The sequence below is a fragment of the Ambystoma mexicanum genome, chromosome 3q (genome assembly GCF_040938575.1).
Source record: "Ambystoma mexicanum isolate Mex_15411 chromosome 3q, UKY_AmexF1_1, whole genome shotgun sequence".
Classification (NCBI taxonomy): domain Eukaryota; kingdom Metazoa; phylum Chordata; class Amphibia; order Caudata; family Ambystomatidae; genus Ambystoma; species Ambystoma mexicanum.
The window spans coordinates 1269540750-1269560323 of record NC_090926.1 but is presented as its reverse complement, the minus strand read 5'-3'; the positions used below and the strand labels follow the sequence as shown (position 1 = coordinate 1269560323).

Here is a 19574-nt window from a genome sequence, read left to right as displayed (position 1 = left end):
TATCTGAACCCTTATATAGGTGAAATATGTGGTGGTGTAGAACTCCCTCCCCAAGCCCTCCTCTAGCCACTGATGGTTCTTGGATAGTCATACCTTGCTTTCCGATATACGATGCTGTAGTGGTAATGTTTATGAGAACATAGACCACTTTACCGTTGACCAGCAGAATGCCCACCTTACTGCTCACAGACCCAGTATGTTGTTCTTTGTGTGTGGATTATTGTATGTGGAGCTGGGACTCTTGCACATCCCAATGGCCTTTGAATTGATGGCTTTGGAGCTGTAAAGATCAGACATCCAATCAGGCAATTGTACCCACTTTCACGGTAGAACAAAATTGGACTCGAGATTGACTCGATTCTTCCAGCAAAAGAACGATTTCTTAAAAGAGTTCTCTGGTTGGATTTTGTCTTCCTGTTTTCCTGTTATTTGTTTCTAGTATAAGCTTTTGAATAGTTTACCGTCTCAATCTGCAGTAAAGGATTAGCAGAATGTTTGAGGACAGTGGGCATAGACACGTCATGCATTTCTCGACCATCAAAAGGAGTTGTTTGGTCAGGGATTGTTCCAGCGCAGGACAGAGTTTACCATCCCTTCAAATAGCTGATGAATGGCAGTGTTAGTATTGAAGTGTGCTCCCAGAAATTGCACTTCATGCAATGGAGGCAGTTGCGGTTTGCCGAAGTTCATCGAAAAACACAACATAGTCAATAGTGCCATTGTTTATTGGATGGATTACTTGGATCTAACACCTGAAGATCCCGAACCAACAAGATGGTGATACACATTGTGATCTTGCCTCGTGAGGGGCACTGCCACGAGCGAGAGGAACTTTGTTAATATGGGCAGGGCGGATCTGATGCCAAAGGGCCACACCATGAATTGAAAATGTTGATCATCATTGGGTATGTGGAAGCATGAAACTTTTCCACTGCTCTGGGATGAGGCACGGATACTCGTCGGCTCGGGCCGATGCCTCTACATGCCTCCTGACACCTGACATGACGTTGGGGCCAGTATATATAGCAGCGCCACACTGTGTGTCCTCGGGCATTCTTCTTTTGTTTGCCATGCCTACTCCGTCTGAGGCCTTTGGCTTCAAGCTATGGGCAATCTGCTACTGCCCGATGTCGGTCTCGGATCTGCACCAAATTTGTTTATGTTGCTTGGGCGAGGACCACGGCACCCCGGATTGCAGATCGTACCAGTCTATGCACTGAAGGCCCACCAGGATTGGGCGGTGAAACTCTTCACGTTTGTTCACAAGGTAAAGATGACGTTCTGCGGTCTCAGTCGAGATCGCACAGTGCGGATCATCGCTCTGAGGAACGGGCAGCTGCGCTCAAGGAAAAGAAGAAGAAAAAGAAACAATGGATGATGTCCCGCTCCCCGAGTGAGTCTTCACACCGCCATTCCTCTTCGAACAAGAAGAACCACAGCTCCAGGGATTCTCCTGAACTGCCGCCGCTGGTACCTTTTCCTACCCAGTCCTCCTTGCCAGAGGAATGAGAGAACCACCGTCTGAAGAAGTTGAACATCTTTGCCACGACTGGTCCCACCGTGTCTTTTGCAATTTACAGTTCACCCGCTGGGGACCACTCCTGCACACTCTGGCCTGGACCAGAAAGAGACTGGGTTCCCTCAGCAACGACAGGCCGCACCCTCAGGCCCGAGGCCTCGGTGCTGGCTTTGTCGGCGGCGCTGACCAGTGTCGTTGACACCATGGCTCTGCAGAAAAACTCCCCACTCCCTATGGACACCTTCATGCCCAAGATGTATGACATCTACGGTGATGAGGGTGATCAAGTTCCCTTTGGGCTAGAACATCTGGTTTCTAGGGAGGAGAGGTCTTTTCTGGAGGGGCTCTAGGGGAAGCCGAGGATGTACTGAACTGGCAGAGGACCTGCAGGTCGCCAATGGCCTTGATACCTCTCCGGAGATGGACATTTTGCCAGTTCCAACCCAATGTAAGCCTCAACCTGCCACATCCAGGCCTAAAGTTCAGTACAAACTATGTGCCATATTGGACGATGCCCCCTAGAATGAGACACTCCTGCCCTTTAATGTGGCAGTAGAAACCACTGTACTTTAGGTATGGGAAAATCCTGCCTCTGTTCCAGCAGTGGGCAGGGAACTGCTACATTGGATCAAGCGTTTCTCTCCTCCCAAGCTTCACCAGAGAGATTGTTGAAAACGTCTACCTTCCTATCTCTGCCAGCCGACAGGAAAAGTTAGAGGTTTGACGCATGGGCAAAGAAGGTTTTCATGTCTGTCAGTCTTGCACTGCATGCCGTGAATGCCTCTTGCGCTATGGCGAAATGTTCCATCGGCCTGTGGACGGCTGTAGCCAATGCAGCGTAATAAATCCCAGAAGGAGAAATAAGGGAGCGTTTCCTGTCTTTGCTCACTGATGACAAGGAGGCAGCACAGCAGATGTTGCAATTAGGGCTGAACGCTGCAGACTGTGTAGACAGATCCATGGGCACGAGCACTGTGGTCAGACCTTGGCTGAGGACATCAGGTTTTGCGGCCAATGTTCAGCCCAAGCTGTTGGACATGCTCTTCAATGGACAGAACCTCTTTGCTGCTAAGGCTCATGACGCCCTCCAGAAGTTTCAGTCATCTAAAGCAATGGCTAAGTCTTTGGAGCTTGCTGTGCAAACCCTCCACACAGGCGGCATCTCGTTGAACGGGTTTTCATCCCTCCACCACATATGCCCCAAGAGGCCGCAGTCAGTCTGCCGTGGGAAGAATACAGGGCAGATGCTTCCCGTGGAGAAGAGGTGCCGCAGCCGCCATCTCTGCTGTTCTCCAGGGTGCAAAGCCTCACTGACGTGCTATGCCACTCAACACTGGGAGCCAGGAATGGTCAAGGACCATGCAGGTCATCCAACAGGGATATTGCCTCCCATTCCTACAGTGCCCTCCAGACCACGTCCCTCAAGAACTCATTTGAGCTGGTACCACGCTCGGAGCGATTAAGGATGTGGTACTACACCGATTTTCTGGTACCGAAGAAGGTCCAAGGCTTGCGTCCCATCCTGGATCTGCTACTGCTGAACAGGACTGGTATCACTGGACCTTCAGGATGCCTTCTTCCACTTGTCGATTCATTGGAAATACAGGAAGTACTTGATGTTCGTAGTGGGCCAACACGCACCACCAACCAGTTTGAGCTCCTGCCTTTCAGTCTGTCATCAACACTCAAGGTTTTCACCAATCTGCTAGTGGTGGTAGTGAATTGCCTCATGAGAGAGGGCATTCATGTCTTTACCTACCTGGATGACTGGCTCGCCCGAGTCCGCTCCCAGGTACGAGTGTTGGAGCATCTACTTCGTACATGCACGCTATTACACAGCCTGGGCTTTTCCCTGAACTTCAGAAAGTCTCTGGTTTTGCCATTCCAGTTCCTCAGATTTATCAGAGCGGTCTTGGACACTCACCTGGGCAGGGCTTTCCCACCTGAGGATCTTGTGGCAAACATCTTTTGGATGGTCAATGTCCTTCAATCACATGAACAACTCGGCCTCGGCTTTCCTGCATCATAGTGGTGCCAGAGGCGAGGCTGCGCATGAGATCACTTCAGTGGCTTCTCCGTTGTCAATGGTTGCAGTTTTAGGGGCACATGTTGGACCTTTTACAAGTTTCGGACCAGGTGGCTCAGGATCTTGCATGGTGGGCTATGCGAGACAACTTGGTGAGAGGCGCATTGTGTAGTCAACCTTGACCCCAGGTGACAGTGGTCATGGAAGCATCGCTGACTGGTTGGGGCTCTTACCTGTCACCACCTTGGACTCCCGCAGAGTCTCGGGAACACAAAAACTTGATGGAGCTGAGGGCACTCAGGCTGGTCCTGGTCACATTCTTCCCATCTGTTGAACACAAGACTGTCCTCAGTTGCTGAGTCTTCATAACATTTATTAATTTTTAAATTGCTCTATCGAGAGGGCTCTTTCCTCCTTTTTTAATCATGGCACACTCAGCCACAGTATAGGCTAATAAAGCAATTATTCCTAAAATATCGGTGGGGGTCTCTGTCCTGTTTTTAATTGCTACGTAGCTAGCTCATGGCTCCATTCTCAACACTTGTCCTCCCTTGGGCTACACTTGTCAGAGTCTAGTACACTATCACTGTTACAAGAAGACTATCAAGAAATTAGATAATCCACATCTACAGTTGAAGCATTTGATAAAGAAAACAAAGCTATTTGAAGCATTTCTTTGCACCTCCTTCTTCTATCCACTTTTAGATAAGCTGTCCACCAGCACTGTCTTGGGAAAGTGGCTTACAGAGGTAGGGCCAGATAGAAATGTCTCTGCCCCCTCTGTAGCTTTTCTTCCTTCTCAACATTAATCGTTGTACAAATATGTATAAATACCTATCTGATGAACTGATTCTTTGTAGACATGAACGGGTGGTAACAAGCTACTTCTGTACCTCTCCTTTGGGGAGACCAATTCAGTACAACAAATCACTGAGGAAAATTATATATTCCCCTCCTTTTAAATGTATGGGTGATATGTCCTTCTTCTTTTTTGTGTTAATATACTTTGCTTGGGCATTACCCAGTTTTAACGATGGACAAGCATCTAAAATAATAACCCCTATATTGTGTGTACCTGCTCTGTTTGTACCCCTTCATTCCTGTTCTATTAGATTGCTCACCCTTAAGGTGATTTCCTTCCACGAGACGGGCGAGTGAGCTCCAAGCACTGTCTGTTTTACCTCCCTATTTGTTTCTTCCCAAAGAGAAGGTGACTTTGCAAGTGAAACCTCCTTTCTGCCGAAAGTGATCTTGAATTTCCATCAAACAGAAGATTCATCTTTCTGTGTTTTTTCCTCTGCGTCACCCTTCCAAGACAGGGGAATGATTTCATCGGCTTAGGTTTTATGTCTGACACCGATTTGTCACAAGAGAGCAGAAGAAAGGGGAAAGCATAGAGGAATTTATGACAGCACTGAGAGGGTTGGCAATCAAATGCCAGTTTTACCATTGTCAGGAGGAGCACCTCAGGGATCAGGTAATGATCAAATGAGCTGATGATTTATTTATTTGTTTCAATATTCTTTGAGCGCCACACCCCTGAAGCCTCAGAGACAAACAAACATAGAACATAAACCAACACAACCTATCACCCCAAGAAGGCTTAATCTATTCCTTTATTAAACAGGAATGTTTTGAGATCCTTTTTTACATTTTGAAATGCATGGACAGCAGTGCAGTGCAAGGTGTAGGTCGTTCCATGTCTTAGGAGCCCAAGCGTCAAAGCTTGTGGCCCCATAGGTTGCCAATTAAAAACCGGTTGACCTTCATTCAAGCGTAAAGCTCTAACAGGGGTTTTAATGTGTATTCAACTCAAGTAATGTGGAGCAGATGCAGCCACACATATCTTGGTTAGTGTTAAAACCTAATGTTTGATGCAATGTTGCACCGGGAGCCAGTGAAGATCTCGTCTCAGAGCGGTAACATGTTTGCCTCTCTTGGGACCATGGAGAGCTCTAATCCCACCATGTTGTACGGTCTGTAGCTTGTTAATGTAGGCTATTGCAATAATTCAAACAAGAATTGATCAGAGTGGTAGCCATTACCACTCTGTTTTCTATGGCTAGATATGGGCTGATTTCATACAAAAGCTTATTTATACAAGTGCAAGAAGATCTAATAGAATCAATATGTTTATAAAAAGACATCTGAGCGTCAAAATAGACTCCCAGAGTCTTCACGTGGGATGCTACTTTAATAGTGCAGCCTGCAATGTTAAAATGTGAGTTCCGGGAGAACACCTGGGGGCGCTGACCAGCATGGCTGCGTTATAAGGGACCTCCAAACACCACCGTGACCTATGGCGATCTTTGTGGTGAAATCACACACAGAGGTCCAGGTGCCCAAGAGGTGGTAGGTGCTGACAACGGAGCAGGCTGTATTGATGCGCAGTGCAGGGCCGGCACTCACCAGCTAAGGAGAGACAGTGGTTGCATTCTGGGTCCACGTGACCCCCATATAGTGTTATAGCCCCGAGAGGGATCGGCAGGAGGACCAGACTGGTTTGAGGGGAGGAAGACCTTGCTCCCCGTGGCCCTGCATGGAAAGGAGATCGCTCACGCGGACCGGCGACGAGAGCAGTGTGAGCCTGGTGAAGCCAGCGGGGCTTGAAAATTGCAGCGGTCCAGATCGGTCCCGGGCCTCTGTTGGTGGCGAGGAGCCAGTCCAGGCCTGACGACGATGAACACTGGGCCGGCGCCGGCTGTGGGCCCGCTGGTGACTGCCGGTGGGAGGCCCCTGCCTGCGGCAGCAGAGGAACTGGCTGATTGTAGAGCAGGAACGGTGGTGGTCGGCTATCCCAGCCCCCCATGTTGGCGGTCCAAATGCAATACCAATTCAGTTCCCCCCTAGCAAGCTTAGAGCAACAGGGATGATTTTAAAACACAGGCAAAAATACTTAAATGTGATTGGCAAAGAAGTAAAAATATGCTAAAAATTATTTTAATTCCCTATAGGAGTAGAAAGTCGGTTTAGGGCTTGTTGGAAAACTGAGGATCTTAGCTTTAATATGAAAGATACATCTCGTTCAAATGATACGGACGATTTTGTGGAGGTAGACTTCAGAAATGAAATAATGATTCAGAATGGCAATTGACACTTTCACAGGTTTGAAATCACAGAATGGACACACGATTTCTATGCAGTTCTAAATAGGTTGAAATGGTTTGTATTATATTATTTTAGACTAAGAGATTGGTTTTGCACAGTTCTGGCTGAGTACTCACACTATAAATTTTAAATAGGCTGTCAAGGTCTGGTCAGGTTTGGGCTTCACTCGCCACGGACGGTCTCTGGTACTGGTTCTGCTCACAGCGATCTGGTCTGGGTCTGCTATCGGCACTGCACAGCAGTCTGGTCTGGGTCTCTCTGGATACAGCACTGCGTTCTGGGTTCTGGCACAGGGTTCTAGCCAGAATCAAATAGCACAGCCCGGCTGTTGAAGAGTTTAATTAGGTTGCAAAAGATTTTGAGGCCTGCTGAAAAGGATTCAGCTTTTGGATCCGGCCTCTCTGCTACAAAGTTCTGGAATCTGGAGTCTGGTTTTCTAAGTTCTGGTTCTGGAGTCTTCTGGATATTGTCTGGTCCGGCAAAGTGCTTCGCAAGAAATCAGTTTGAAGTGGAAAGTGAATGTCCCTACCTGGGTTTCAGTGGTCCTTTTTATGTCTTTTGGGCATCAGATGATGAAGTGTCAGATTTTTAACATACAGACACTTGGAGTAACACCGTATTTTCCGCTGCTACTCCCCAGAACATACCACAAAGTCCTAACACCTCTTAAAATGTGCACAGAAAAATCACAGGAATAATGATATTATTTACATAATTTTGACATTTCCGTACTATGAATTATCCATCTTTTTAAAATTATGCTCTGGCCCAGATGGGTGTGGTTTAGGGTACAACGCACATGGGGGAATTTCTGTCTGTCCCCGCCTCCAGCTCAGGTGTCTCCCAGAGGCAGCGCCCCTCCCATTTCCTTCCAAGAGGAAGCCATTTACGACCCCCTGATTTAACATTTGCCTGAGCCAAGGAAAGTTCATTGTTCTGTTTCCTGCAGTCTCAGGTACCCCTCCCCTAATTCAATCAGAGAGGTGTGATCTCCTCTTGGTGGGGCAGCAGAAGGGAAGCCAGGGCTGTGAATACAGTTGCTGGGCAAGTTTCAACTCCTATCGGGGGTAGTTGCCGGGTAGAATTCAGTCCCTTTAAGCCAGGCTTCAGCCAAATGTCACTTTTGTTCCCATTTTTCTTCATTCAAATCAAAATTACAATTTTTACACATGCAGCTAGGACGCTGTTAGGCAGAAACCTGTGCAGTTCCCTTAGGGACCACTGCAAAAGATTTAGGACTACAGGTGGTTGGCAGTAAACCCAATTGGTAGCAGTCTGTAGCACCCACATTTACCTGGTAGCTGTGGCTGAGCAGTCAGACTTCTCTCAAGATGAGTTAGGCAGTATATAGGGTATACACAATAGGTACAGAGATACAGTAGCACAAGCAAACACTGACCAGAGCTTTGGTGTAAAAGTACATAATTATTTATTTAAAGACACACTTGTAAATTACACTAGCACAAAGAGAGGTAAATAAATTCAACACAGTCACTAGTATATATATACAACCCTAATTACTTATTAGACAAGTCTTAATGAGAAACACCACTTATTTTCAGACAGAGGTGAGCGCTTAACATAAGATGGCACTCTAATAAGTTATTAAAAAGGGAGGGAAAAAGGCAGAGTTATGAAAGCACACACATTTCAATACTTTTCAAAGAACCACAGTGAGGCAGGTTAGGCAAAGTCTACTGGAGAGCAAGGAAGTTCAAATGCCAGGCCCACTCTTAGAGAGAGCAAGCGAAATGTGTCCAGGATCACACAATGGGGTTATGCCCAAAGAGTCTTTGTAGATAGTTCACAAAAAGATTGAGATCAAGTCAGAAAAAGTTAGTTAACAGGTCCCAGGCTAACCCAGGTTAGAAAGTCGAGGATTTACTGTCACCCCGAACGATCTGTCGCAAGGGAAGCCAGGTGGGACACAGTACCTGAAAGTGGGAAGAACGCTCCAGCAAGGGCAGTTGTTCCTGGCAGCGGGTGCAAGTCAGTGTTTCGTCCAGAGGAAGAGGAGGTCTCGACGTGGAGGAAAGCTGAAGGTCGTTGCGCTGCCAGGGAAGAAACCAGCCGCAGAGTTTCCTGGTTACAAGGTACCACCCTTTTCTTCGCAGTAGTGATAAACCGTGGTATTCCGGTTGCCGGGGTGCTTGGCATGGGCAAGGCAGCCACGAGATGGTCCAAGAAGGCGAAAAGACGGGCAAACTGGTTATCCCCACCAGTCAAAGGAAGAAGACTCTCCGGACTGGAGATCTCCTCTGTCGTCGGGTGCCCCGGAGACCGGTGGAAACCCAGAGGAAGGCACTGAGTAAGTCAGTGAGGCCTGTGTTTGAGCCTTTTTCTGTACCCTCATCTAGGGATTTATTCCAGCCTTTGGATTATGTCTCAGAGGTGGATGAAGGGTCAGGTGTTGAAGGGTTTGTCCCTCCTGAGGTTCCTGACAACCTGTTGTCTGGTCATAGCCAGATGGAACACCTGCGTCAATCCTTGCATGACGCCAGTGGTCTGGACACCTCCCCGGAGGTTGAATTTGGCAGGCCTGAGCCTGGTACACACGTTGAGTCTTCGTACAGGTGTCTCATGTCGAGGGTGACGGAGTACTTGGGGTGGTCTGCTCCACATGTGGATTTTCTGCATGATGACCTGAGAGATATTTTGGACCCGGTGTTGCCATTTCATATGGCCTTACAAAGAAGGGTGGCGGCGGCTTGGACTGCTCCGGAGAGTCTCCCGGCAGTGAATAAGGCGATGCCGAAAAAATATCGTCCAGCCAGTGGCGACCCCAGCTACTTGTCTTTGCACCCCACTCCGGAGAGTTTGGTGGTGCAGGCGGCTACGGCCCCAGCAAAGCAGGCGGTGTACCCTACCATCCCTCCTGATAGGGACGACAAGCGCTTCGACAGTTGAGCGAAGAAAGTATTTTCATCTAGGGGTATGGCTTTAAAGGCAGCCAACTCCGTTTGTGCTTTGGCAAGATTCACCCACACTTTGTGGAACTGTGTACCTTTGGCGACTGAACATATTCCCGTAGGGGAGGAACGGGATGGTTTTCTTGCCCTCATTCAGGATGGTAAGGATGCCATGTGTGAATCCGTTCAGTCGGTCTGGACGTGGCAGACTGTGTCATCCAGTCCATGGTGGCGAGCACCGTGATGCGCAGGTTTGCGTGGTTGCGGAAGTCGGGGTTTGCTCCTGATGTACAGTCCCATCTTCTCAACATGCCCTTTGATGGTGACCATCTTTTTGGCAGCAAGCCTGACGAGAGCCTTGAGAGGTTGCAGACCTCCAAAGCTGCAGCAAAGTCGTTGAGCGCTGCAGTTTGCCAACCTCCGCCTTTTTGTCCTAGGGGACAGCAATGGAGGGGAGGTTCCTTTCGATACTACTCATCCTTTGGTAGATCAAGGGGAGCTGCCAATCAAAAGGGCCAATGTAGGAGTATCAGAGGTAGAAAACAAGGTACTCGAGGTGCCAAGGCCGCTCGGGCAGTTGCCTCTTTGCCCTCAGGCACTGCCGCAGCCACTTCAGCTCAGTCATGAAGCCATGTCCCATGGTTCGCCGGTTGGGGGAAGGCTGGTGCAGCACCTTATAGAATGGCATGCCATTACTTCAGATGTGTGGGTTCTAGAGATCATAGCCCACGGCTACTGTCTTCCTTTCAGGCAGAGGCCTCACGACAATCCACCATGGAAGCTCTCTTTGAAGAGTCCGGATCCGCTCCTTGCGCAGGAAATCAAATCCCTGCTGGAGAAAGGCGCCATAGAACTGGTGCCTGTAGCGGAGAGGAACAAGGGATGGTATTCCCCATATTTTTGATCCCGAAAAAAGACGCTACAGGCACTGTTGAGACCCATCATGGACTTGCGTGGTTTGAACAAGCTCCTCAGGAAGGACAAGTTCAAGATGGTTATTACTCTCTCTCAAGTCCTCCAGGCCCTTCAACTTCAGGACTGGTTGGTGTCTCTCGACCTCAAGGATGCTTAATTTCATGTGTCGATTCATCCCAAGCACAGGAAGTACCTGAGGTTCGCGGGTTGTCGACTCACATTTTCAGTTTCCGGGTCCTGCCGTTCGGATTGACCTCCGCCCCTCCGTCTTCACCAAGCTCATGGTGGTGGTGGCAGCGTATCTCAGGAAAGGGGGGATTCACGTTTACCCCTACCTGGACGATTGGTTGATCAGGGCGCGCTCTCCCGAGCAAGTCCTGGATCATCTGTCAGTCACCTGCCACTCCTTTCAAAGGCTGGGCTTCTCCCTCAACTTAAAGAAGTCCCACTTGACACCTACCCAGCGACTCCAGTACATCGGAGCAGTGCTCGACACATCCCTGGGGCAGTGTTTGCCTCCCCAGGTGAGGGCTCATCACATTCTGCAGATGGTGGACAAGTTTCAACGTGCACAGAGTCTCCCGGCGCTCAGGTTCTTGAGGTTGCTCGACCTCATGGCATCCTGCATTCTACTGGTGCCAGAGGTCAGGTTGCGGATGAGATCTCTGCAATGGGCTCTCAAGATGCAGTGGTCGCAGTCCTCCGGCAGGATGTCGGATCCCATTGAGGTGCCGCCCTCGGTCGCACAGGATCTTCTGTGGTGGGCCGTCGAAGGCAATCTGATGAAGGGTGCTCCATTTTGGCTACCCTGGCCGGAGGTAACAATCGTGACGGACACATCCCTCACGGGATGAGGAGCTCATGTCAATGAGTTGACAGTCGGTTTTAGGGAGAATTCTCTCTTTAGGCTGAATTTCCTAACCTAGTGAGTCCCCCAGCAGCTTTGCTGGATTTCTGGAGTTTGTTTTTTTCCTCCTGCCAAGAGTGAGACTCTTTTTCTCCTACTCTTGGACATGATTTATGGTATTCCTTTGACTGGTAATGTGTTTTATGGGCTATGGGGTCCTTTACTCCATAGGGTCTCATGTGTTTTTACTATGTGTATTACACAGCACCCTCCGTGCAGTAACACAGGGGTGTCATAGTGACACCCCACCATAGACTCCATACCCTGGGACTGACTACTGTCTCCCAGGGCATGTAAAGTCACCATTGGCTTTACTAGTCCCAAATTATTAACAGAAATCAGTACAAACCATCATATTGTGGACGTACTGGTCGGGGCAATTCGATTGCCCCTGGGTCTGTTAGTCGAGGGGGCACGTACTCATCCCCCCTGATCGAGTTTTGGCTGGTGGCAGTGGAAACTACTTTTTATATTCGACCGCGAATATTTCCCTATGGGATTTTCCCATTGTTCGAGGCTATCAACTTTAATTATTTCATTCTCATAGCCTCGAACATACCGCTGGTTTATTTAATTAATATTAATTCTCCGGTTGGTATTTTTTGCCAAGACTCGATTCTAAAATGGCGTTTGAGTTCTCTTCTGTGACTCCAACCTAAGTCGAGCCCTTTGTTCCACTTTTTGGCTGGCTTCTCCACAGAAGCCTCCAAAAGTGGTGCCACTCTGTCTGGGTACCACAGCGGGTGTGGGAGGGTGTTTAGGCACCCTGGCCTGAGTTACCTTGGTAACTCAAGTCGCACTCTTGTGTGATTGGCCCAAGTGGTGAGACGGCCAGCTCACCAATTAACATGTTTGATTGACAGCTAGGCTGAGTGAATGGGGATATGCTGCATAAAAGCAGGGCTTTGGGGACTGGAACTTCAGAAGTCGCCACAGGACCTGAGAATCCGACGAGGGAGAAGCTGAGCCGACCTACCACGACGACACCACCGGTGGAGCCCTGCGGAACCGACTCACCACTTCCCGACGACAGAGAAGATCTCCCGGCTGGAGAGGCTTCTTCCCCTGACTGGTGGGCACAACCAGTTTACCTTTCTTTCTTCGCACCCCAGACCGGTTTGTGGTCGAACTGCCCGTTCCAAGCACCCCGGCGGCCGGATAGCCAATCACCAATGAACTGCGAATCAACGGACCGCTCCTTGTACCTGAGAAACTCTGCGGCTGGTTTCTTCCCTGGCAGTGCAACGGACTTCTGTCTTCCTCCACGACGAGATCCTCTCCTCCCCCGGACGAAGCACTGACTTGCATCCATTGCCAGGAACAACTACCCCCGCTGGAGTGTTCTCACCACTTTAAGGTACCGTGTCCGCCAGGCCTCCCTTTCTAAAGATTGCTACAAGGTAATAATAACTCCTTAACCTTCTGGACTGGGCTGGACGCCTTGACCCTCTAACTGGTCCCTTTCTTTGGTCCAACTCCTTTTTGAACCATTACAAGACTTCTGCGCACTGCAACCATGTGACCTTGGACACATTTCGTTTCGATCCTCTTAAAGTGGATCCGGCCTACTGACTCTGAATCCACTGTTTTACTTTGCCTTCCTCTCTTGTTATGTTCTTGTAAAAGTGTTGGGATTTGTTTCAATTTGTTCTCTGCTTTTCTCTCCCTTTTTAAAACGAACTATTGGAGTGCCATCTACGTTAAGCGCTCACCGCTGTCTGCAAATAAGTGGGGCTTTACTTAAGACTTGTCTAATATTTTTTTAAGGGAGTGTATATCTTTTAGTGACCGTGTTTTTGAATTGCTTACTATTAGTGCCTGTGTGTTTTTCTAGATGTGGTTTTAAATAAATAATTATATCTCTTTTACACCAAGCCCTGGTCAGGGTTTACTTGTTCTATTGTGTGCTCTTGACCTATTGTGAATACTCTGTATTCTACCTAACACTTCTTGAGGGAAGTCTGACTGCTCAGCCACAGCTACCAAGTGAATCTGTGTGGTACAGACTCCTACCAAGTGGGTTTACTGCCAAACACCTGTAGTCTTAAATCTTTTGCAGTGGTCCCAGAGGGAACTGCACAGGTTTCTGCTTAACAGTCAGCGGTCGTTGGTCTCCGTTCTGTCGGAGTCCAGACTCCATATCAATCTGTTGGAGCTGAGGGCCATCAGGCTAGCTCTGAAGGCTTTTCTGCCGTCTGTGCGGGTGGAAAAATGTCCTGATTCTGACGGACAATACAGCGGCCATGCACTACCTCAACAAAAAGGGGGGGGGCAGGGTCTCTCCCACTGTGCAGGGAGGCGATGCAGCTCTGGTCCAGGGTCATCCAGCAAGAAATTTCGTTCTCGGCAGTTCATCTGGCCGGAGACGAAAACGAGGCGGCAGACGCTCTGAGCAGGCAGAGCACGGTCTCTCACGAGTGGGAGCTGGCTCAGGAGGTTCTCTTGGAGATCTTCGCCCTTTGGGGGACCCCACAAGTGGATCTCTTCGCCACCAGTGTCAACCGGAAGTGCAAAAGATTCTGCTCGTGGGAATTTCCTGCAAGAGGAGCCTTAGGGGACGCGTTCGTAGTGGAGTGATCCTTCCCACTGCTGTACGCGTTTCCTCCAGTCCCCGTCATTCTGCAAGTGCTGCGGAGGTTACGGAGGTTCGGTTCCTGAATGATCCTCATTGCTCCGGCATGGGCCAGGAGAGCGTGGTACCCGGACCTTCTCGACATGTCCATCTGTCCTCCACGGCGTCTTCCTTACCAAGACGATCTTCTCTCACTGGAGGGGGGTTGGGTTCTCCATCCAGAGGTCAAGTCTCTCAACCTTCATGCTTGGTTTCTGAAAGGTTGAGGTACAATGATTGGGACCTCCCTGAAGACGTGATGGAGGTGTTGCTTTCAGCCAGAAGCCCTCAACAAAGTCCCTGTACCGTTGCCGTTGGAGAAAGTTCTGCGACTGGTGCAGGGTAAAGAATGTGGATCCTTTTTCATGTGCCATTCTTGTGGTTCTGTCTTTTTTGCTTTAGTTAGCCCACAATGGCCTGCAAGTGGGTACCATTAAGGGACCTGGCGGCGCTGTCCATATTTAAGCGCTCGTCTGAGGAGTGTTCTTATTTTAAGATTCCTTTGATTTCTCAGTTACTGAAAGGGCTAACTAATGTGTTCCCACCTTCACCTTTCCAGATGCCCGTTTGCGATTTGAACTTAGTTCTGAAATTCCTAATGAGAGCTCTGTTTGAGCCCTTACATTCCTGTCCTTTGAGACTGTTGACCTTTAAAACTGTATTTTGGTTGCGGTTACTTCTGCTCGCAGAGTGAGTGAGTTGCAGGCACTATCCGCCAAGCCACCTTTCACGGTGTTCCATAAGGACAGGGTTGTCCTTAGGGTCCGTCCTTCTTTTCTTCAGAAGGTTGTGTCGGACTTTCATTTGAGCCAGAAGGTCATTCTTCCGGTGTTCTATCCTCCTCCGCATCCTGGTAAGGAAGAGGAGAGGCTCCATAGGTTGGATCCTAGGAGAGCTTTAAGTTTCTACATCTCACGCATGTCCCGGATCAGAGTGGACGATCAGCTCTTTGTAGGATATGCTGGAAGGCATTTGGGTCAAGCTGTTACTAAGCAGACCTTGTCCAGATGGATTATCTTGAAAATCTCTGAATGCTACTGTCTGGTGGGTATAGGCTTACGGGCCCATTCTACTAGGGGTGTGGCTGCCTCTACTGCTCTGCAGAGGGGTGTTCCCATTCGTAACATTTGTGAAGCAGCCACATGGGCCTCTGTCCATACTTTTGTAAAACACTACTCCCTGGATTCTATCCATGGGCAAGATTTGGCCTTTGGCAAGGCGGTCCTCTATTCTGCAATTTAATTGGGCATTCTAAAGTTCTAAATTCTGTTCCCGCCTCCATACGTTGGTACTGCTTTGGGAGTCTGTCATAGATGTGGAATACGTTGGAGGACACAATCTCTTCGAAGAACAAGTTACGTTCTTACCTGGTAACGTTCTTTCGATGGGATGTTCCTCCGATGTACTCCACATCGGAGCCTGCCCCTCTACAGAATTTCTTATGCGATTGCAGCTTACGTTTCCACAAGGTTTTCTGTAGTCATACTGGCAGAAGATTGGTGCCACACGTTCTGGGGGAAAAAACTACAACTGAGGCTACGGGCGTCGTGCGTCCTACTTATAACATCCGGTGACGCCATGGCTGTGGTGATTACCTGTCGTAGATGTGGAATACGTCGGAGGAGCATCCCATCGAAAGAACGTCACCAGGTGAGAAAGTAACTTGTTCGTTTGTTTTGTTAGTAAAAAACAAAAAGTGTCAATAAGAAAACAGGGGTTAGGGGTGGAACCACCCCATTAAAAAATTTTAAAAAACCATTACCATTTTTTATAAAACCATTTTTGTGTTGACAAAATGGCATTTCGAAAATGTGACGTTTGAAAATGTCACTATAAACCAGACAGACCACCTGGCTGTTAGGACCTTGAAAGTGAGAGGTTTAAACTCCCCGACCAAGTGCATGTTGGTGGCAAGGGAGTTTCGGAGAGCAGTGTTAGATGGGTTGATGCTGCAGGAAAGAAGGTTGGTGGATGGTGAAGAGAGTTGCATCCCATCAGGGCTGATAGGAGGGGTGTTCTGAGCTTCAGGGCGGGTGAAGGGTGTGATTGGGGATACTGCTTCATAAGCGGTTGAGGTTAGAGGAGCTAAGAGTTAGGAGAGAACGACGTGGAAGGGCTCTGTTGGTATCGAGTAGAGGGGGTAATGGATGACTTTCGCCATGGTATACTGCCCAAATCAGGAGCAGAAGGCCTTTTTGGTGGAGACCTTGGCACAATTGATGGGGAAGTCAGGGGTTTGCTCATACTGGGTTGAGACTTCAATATGTGGGCGGATCCTAAGCTAGAAAGGAGGACTCTGGGGACTGGGAGAGATCAGGTGACGGAAGATGGACGAGGGGCCGAAGTGATTATGTTGACATATATGGTCTGCTGGATGTATGAAGATGGCTCCACCCGAGTGATCTGGGATACACCTTTTGATATGATATGATAGGTTATTTATAACGCGCTTAATACCCAGAGGTTTCAAAGCACAGACCCGGGGATCGAACCTGTGTTGCTCCGTGTTGTTTTGCTTCCAAGACGAGCATGTTGTCACTGAGCTATCCTTCCTGCCCTTACAGAGGAGGAGGCCCAGATGGCAGGCACGTCCTTTTACCTGAAAGAGGTCCTATTGGCAATCCAGGGGATGCAGGCAGGGAAGGCGTCTGGAGATGACGGTTTCACAACCGGGTTTTATACATCTTTTGCAGGCCTCCTCGCCCCACATTTGGAAAAGTTGTCTTATTGCATTAGGGAGAAGGCGAAGGCGCCAAAATCCTTTGGTCGTGCCCTGATATCATTGATTCCCAAGGCGGGGATGTCAGGTAGCGTGGATCTTATCAGCCCATATCATTACTTAATGTAGCTGCTAAGATTTTTACTAGGGTGCTGGCCTCTCAATTCGAGACGTTGATGGCCCGATTAGTCCATGTTAGGGAGAATTCTCATTTATGGCTAATTTCCCTCACCTAGTGAGTCCCCCAGCAACTTTGCTGGACTTCTGGAGTTTATTTATTTTTCCACTTGGTAAGAGTGAGAGCTTTTCCCCCACTCTCACCTATATTTTGCCATGTGTATTTCTCTGTTTTTGTGATTGTGGACTCTGATGTACACCACTTCAGTAGCCCCCTTCTTTTTGTGTGTCACACAGCACCTTCAGTGCCATGGCACAGGGTTGTCTTTGAGACTTCCCCCCCGACTCCATTTCTGAGGTGGCTACCGTCCCCCAGAAAAGGGTAAAGTTACCATTAACTTTACTTAGTCAATCTACCACAGATCCAGTACACCCCATCTTCCATGGAGTACTGGAAAGGGTTAATTCGTATCCCTTTTTATCTGTACCTCCTAGAGCATTGTTTCGCTCTTTTAACATTTAGACTCAGCTGGTGGCAGTGGTATCTACCCTAACTTTTCTACCGCGATTATATTAGATAAACGTGGTATTGTTCTTGGCTATTATATTAGCCTCGAACATAAACCCGCTTGACCGAATCGTCTTTCTTTTGGCTCCGGTTGGGTTTATTCACCATTTCTTTTTGTTAAAGTCCTTCTTGTGTTTTATTTTGCGCGGCAAACTAGGTTTGCCTTCTTTGTTCACTGTCTTTTGGCAGGATTCTGCTCAGAAGCCCTCCTCAAGGCGCCTGGGTGTCTAGGTGGGCTGAATGTGAGGGAGGGGTGTGGTCACCTCTAGCACAGGGTATCCTAGGAAACCCAAGTTGCACTTTGTCAGATTGGCCAGGGTAGTTGTCCGGGCTGGACAACCCCCCTGCTGGGTGATTGACAGCCAGGCTGTGTGAACAGGGGTTTTTCGCATAAAAGGCAGCTCTCTTGGACTAGAAGTCAGAGAGTCGCCACTGGAACTACAAGGAACCGAAGAGAAGCGGAGAGAACGACGGCTGCTGCAACTACCCCGTCCCGGTGAAGCCCTGCTGCAGTCCTGAGCTATCTTCCCTTCAACGACTAAGAGGAGATCCAGTCCGGAGTCTTCTTCCCTTGAGCCTGGTAGGGATAACCAGCTCATCTTCCACAGCCAGAGGATCCTCTTCCTTGGTCGAAATCGCTGCACACTGCTGTAGTGGTCGGGATAGCCACCTGAAGAGCCTCTCCTGTTTTTAAGGAGCGCACCTTTTATTCCTCGTCGCTGCTGCCGGCTTCATCCCTGTGTGGTGCAAACCCCCTTCAGACGTCCTCCATCACAACGAAGCTCCAGGAATCGTGGGTCTGCGGGAAACCAACAGGAACAACTGCCAGGGCACCAGCTCCACCATTGGAACAAGGTACTGTGTTCTGCTTGAGGAAACTGGGTGAATCCCTTTTTCTTCATTTCCAAAGCTTGCCCTTGTCTTCCCTCCTTCTTATAACCTTTGCTTCCGAACATTGACAATATCGAAGTACATTTGGCTACGTTGAATCGTGAACTGTCTGACTGTTTGTTTGTTTGTTTGTTTGTTTGTTTTATTATTTGTAATGCGCACATAACCCAAGGGTAGCAAGGCGCAGGAGTAACAAGAGGATTGTATAGCTTAGGTTACATAGAAAATGTGTAATGGTTACAATAGCGGACACATAGAGACATGGGGAGCAGGTATCACAGTAGGCATAAAGAGTAATAGTTACAATAGACAATTTGCAATTTACAAATTTGGGTTGTGTCAGGTTCGCGGGCGGGGCGAAAGGAGTGCCAGTGTATTACTTATCGTGATCCTTGATCCATTGAATAAGGCTTGTCCTGAATTGTGGATATGGACGGTCTTCTCTAAGGTAGGGTGGTAGTGAGTTCCAGTGTAGAGCTGTTTTGACAGGGAAGCTGCTCCCTCCGGTCAAAGTGCGTTTGAATCTTGGTACTAAAAGTAGATTGGCATTGGCCTTTCTGGAGGGGCGGTAGGATGATTGTCTAGTAAATCTCGTTATGAGATATTGAGGGGCCGAGTCGTGAAGGCATTTATGGATTAAGGAGACAGATTTGAGGAAAATCTTATCTTTTGTGGAAAGCCAGTTGACAGATCTTCTGATGTCTGAAATGTGGGCTTTCTTCGGGAGATTTAGGGCTGCTCTTAGAGCGTGATTTTGCAAGATTTGGATCTTATTTGTGATATATTTATTGCTACCTACATATAGAGCGTTGCAGTAGTCTAATTTGGATAGGATCAGAGCTCTAGCTAGAGTGATACAGTTATTGGAAGATAGGAATGGTTTGGCTGCTCTGATAAGTTTGCAGGTATAGGAGGTGGCGGAGGCCATAGAATTTACCTGTTTTTTTAATAATAGTGTGGAATCTAGGTAGAAACCTAAGGTGTTTACCTCCTTGGCCACATTGATGATGTTGTTGTCAATTTCGTAAGATGAGTAGTTTTGATCAAGTTTGTTGATATTAGCTGTGGTGCCAAGAATGAGGAGTTCTGTTTTGTCATCATTCAGACATAGTCCATGTGAGGCCATACATGCCTGGATGATGAGGTATACTCTGTTAACAAAGGCCAAATCCTTGTCATAATCTCCCGTCAACGGGATGAGGATCTGGGTGTCATCCGCGTAGTTCGTATAGGTGATACCCAGACCATCGAGATCATCGAAAAGGGGCTTTGTAAAGATGTTGT

The 19574-nt window shown here is 48.4% G+C and overlaps 1 protein-coding gene across 18 annotated transcripts in view; it reads left to right on the top strand.

Annotated features, from left to right (window-relative positions):
• CACNA1A (calcium voltage-gated channel subunit alpha1 A) overlaps positions 1-19574 on the top strand; it is a 2932691-nt gene that overhangs the window by 2072066 nt on the left and 841051 nt on the right. The gene's annotated exons all lie outside the window — the stretch shown is intronic.